Below are 4,254 nucleotides of genomic sequence, written 5' to 3'. Positions count from 1 at the left end.
TTCCGTTTACTCTCTTGTATAAAAATCAAGGCTTATGATTTGATGAATGTTGATAACAAATAGCTGGTTAATATAAGAGGGGTTATGGGGAGCAGGAATATAGCTGGTTTATATAACTTCGTGTTTGCACATTCATTTATTTGAGTTTAGTTTTTTATGGAGCAGGAGCACCTGCTCATTGACCAAAAACTAAACTCCTGCATTATAATTTAGTACCAAACCAGACAAGATTAATATTTTAAAATGTTCTAGTTGATAGTCGGCTAATTGCGAGGCTGAAACTTTCCTGGTCTGGAGTCGTTAGCTGTACAACTAGGTACCCTCTCAGAATTGACAAAGTTACAACGTCTTTCTAGTTTTAGCTTTACTTTATATCCATATTTCAAGTGCAGTACAACTAGGTGATTTAGTAGGGAGGTAGAGGACATGAATTACTTTTTCTCGGTAGGTAATTAAGAGTTACAGAGAAAGACAACTAGAAATCACCTTGCAACATAGAATGCTGAATTTTCCAGCATAAATAAGTTATTGCTACAACCAATGGCAAGAGCACCGTATGAACCACCTTCATCGGTCAGAATTGATATTATTGGTACTTCCAGGCCAAACATAGCTCTCAAATTATATGCAATTGCTTCCCCTGCATTCTATTTTTAGATATGAATTTACTTTTTATTATGCACAAATCTCCTAAATACTCCGAGACAGCCCTTAAATTACTAACCTGAATTCCGGGTTCTCAATATACTACAATCTTTGACTAACAATATTCAGGTAAGACATATTATCAAATACATTAAAATGGAATGCAACTACACTTTTCTTTAATCCTCTGCTTACCCAACCACTAATCACAACTACAAACATATAAATGATTACATTAATATCCTAAATTAGGTACTACCAACCAAAACTATTAGCTTGAACTTACTTACACCATTACAATATAACAAACTGACATATAAAAAATAACATATGCATCTATTGAATTGATTAACAGAATATACAGAAATAAAAACCCGAAAAGTTACGAAAAACTACCTTTGGAGAAAACAGGGTTTCTCTCCAACACCTATATATAGAATCAATTGAAAATATATGCAAAATGATAATTAGCAACAAACATCTATACACACATAATTACATACCAATAATGTAAGGATATATATATATATATATATATATATATATATATATATATATATTGGAGATTCTGGTGAGACGATCACCACTCGGCAGCGGAGATATTGTGAACGAGCTTCGGAACCTTGATCTCTCTCATTGGATTTGCTAATTTTCTATCGGATGCAAATTATTATGTACACATTTAAACAATTAAATTAAAATTGAGATAAAATTAAGATGTAATTTGTAATTAGAGCAATGAGTTATGCGATTTTACGTACCATTCCGATGTTGAGACAATAAGATTGGCGAAGCGGTGGCGAAACGAGACGATGGAGAAGATGTGGAACCCTGTCGCTTTTACCATTGAAACAGACCACCAATCTCCGCAAGCATCTACAAACAAATAAACATATAAAAAAATAACACACAAAAACCCTAGTTATAAAATCCAATTTGGAAAAATACCCTAATTGAGACACCCGATTGTATAAGAAGAATCGATTATAAAACAAGAAGACCCGATATTAGTGAAGCCCCAAACCAATTATGTTGAGAAACAAGAAGACCCGGTTGAATCCTTCTACAGTGAAGCCCCAACTTATAATTTATTTTGAAATCCCAAATCTATAATTGTTCAATTGAAAACTGAGAGATACCGAGAGAGAGATATGTTTAGACTGATAGAAACCCTAGCTCGAGTCCAATTAGCCACTGGGAGAGAGAGAATGGGAAAGAAAGAATGAGGGGGAATGAGAGAGAATGAGAGGGAGATAAGATATGTCTGAAATTTTACCGCCTCTCCGAAAATTTTGAGCCCGCCTGATTGAAAGCCCAGCTAATTTCATTTCCTTTTTAATAAATTTTAAGTTTTAATAGTGTTTAAATTTTTTATTGATAAAAACTATCAATTATTAATTAATACAGTTTATAAAATTTAAAAAAAAAAAATTTATCAATCTTAACTAATATTAATATTTTTGCTTAATTATATTATAAAAATTGATTAATTTTCATGTCAAATAATTATATATATTTAATTGTTTGTAAAATGTACTACTTTTTTATCCATTAATACCTTATTGTAACATAAATTCCTACATGTTACTCGTATGTAACACTTTGAATCTATAGTAACATGTTATAAAGGCTATGGTAACATCAAAAATACTACGTTGCGGTAGGCTAAGATGAGCATACCTAAGGTAACATAATTTTGTAACATGCACGATTAAACCATTGTGATAGGCCATCTATGGTGTAGTGATTCATTGTACAACAGGTTCGTTTAATCAATAACAATCACCAATCAATCAAACATTCTGAAAATTGAATTAAAAATTCAAGAACACTCAAGAATTCGAACTTTAAGAATCCTTAACCAAAATTAACGAAATTATATACCAAATCGAACCTTAGGACTCCAGGAACGATAATCTAACATCAAATCAAACAAAAAATTCCTTAAAATCAAAAATCAAATTTAAACAACAAAAAAATGGCAAGAAATGAAATGAAAGAATAATCAACCTTTGGTGATGATTGTTATACCAGAAGAACGGGCTCTTCAAGAGCTTCAAATCGGATATTCAAGCTTCAAGAACAGATTAAAATCACTCTCAAAATCACCAGATTTGTGCTAAGACCAAAATCACACCCCCAAAGATATTCTTGAATTTTGTCTTATTTTCTGAATTTTTCATAAAATAAATGAATAAAGAAATCAGTTTTCAGCTATTTATATTTTCTGAAAAATAAATACCCAAAATCAATTTAGGGTGTTTTTATTCCCAACATTAAAATAATTAAGCCCCAAAATAATAATTATGGAAAATAATTTTAAAAGCGATAAAATATAAAAATTTTATCAAAATTTCCTAAAAATTGCGAATAATGCAAAAATACAAAACTAAACGGTATTTGAAATACAGATAATTCTATAAAAATAAAAACACGAATTTTGTGGGTTTTGACGTCCCGTTGGGGTTCCCGGTCCGTTTATTTTCGAGAAACAAAAACGATACTTAAATTAACAGAAAAACTCGAGCACGTATAAAATACATTCAGATGCACATAACCGAGATAAAATGAATACCTCGATAAAGATGCTAATAAACACATGTCCAAATTACGGATCGATTCATTAAAACACATAACCAGTATCCCATTGGATCATATCGGATCCGAAAATAGATTACTTAGCCGCTAAGTAACTATAAAACGAAACAATTTAATACCAAAATTGGATAATTATCAAAACCGAGCTTCTTATAAGACACCCTTTGAGAAAATAATGTACAAATATCCCGTCTCTCAAGAATACGGGTTTTATTGATTTACCAAAATGATTATCGTATCGGAAATTTTACGTCGGGACGTGCACGGGTCAAACCGTAATCCGGATCGAAAAAGTTAAATCACGGAAAATGTCCGGAATTACCAGATTCAGTTAGGAAGGAGTTTTCCGAAGAGTTTCGGGTTATAAAAACGTAAAAACGATTGAAGTTGGACGATTCCCGGCTTTACAAAATAGTTTTATTAATACTCAGAAAATAATAAATAAATCTATAAATCATTATAAAATCATATAATAGTCCAAAAATTACCAGAAAAATATAATTATTATCTATATTTTATTCTGGATATATAAAAATTAAAATACTCACAGAATATCACATATAAACATCGTAAACATCAATTCCAATTACCAGATAATTCACTAAAATTCATATAAAAATCGCATAAACAACTTTAAATAATAATAATAATATCTGAAAATCTGAGATATTATAGTTTACATTTTCATTACTGCATTAGATTTTAGTTACATACGGAGGGAAACTGGGGAGAGAAGGCGAGAAACGAACTCCAGACCTGATGTCCCCTAGGAACAATTTTGCCAATGATGACTGTTAAATTTTCTATATGATTATATAAATGATATTTCATATAAATACAAGTGGTGCATTTGAATCCAGGAGCAAGTGTTTATTTGGTAAAGCTAGTTTACACGTCAAATTATGTCCTTACCTACAGATTAATGGGACCCTTGAACAGATTGAGGCTACAAAATGGATGGTCAATGAAGTTCATCAGTGAGGTTCGTTCATTTATGCAAGAGTATGAAAT

Source organism: Apium graveolens, chromosome 6 (genome assembly GCF_009905375.1).
Source record: "Apium graveolens cultivar Ventura chromosome 6, ASM990537v1, whole genome shotgun sequence".
NCBI lineage: Eukaryota > Viridiplantae > Streptophyta > Magnoliopsida > Apiales > Apiaceae > Apium > Apium graveolens.
This window is presented reverse-complemented; position numbering follows the sequence as displayed.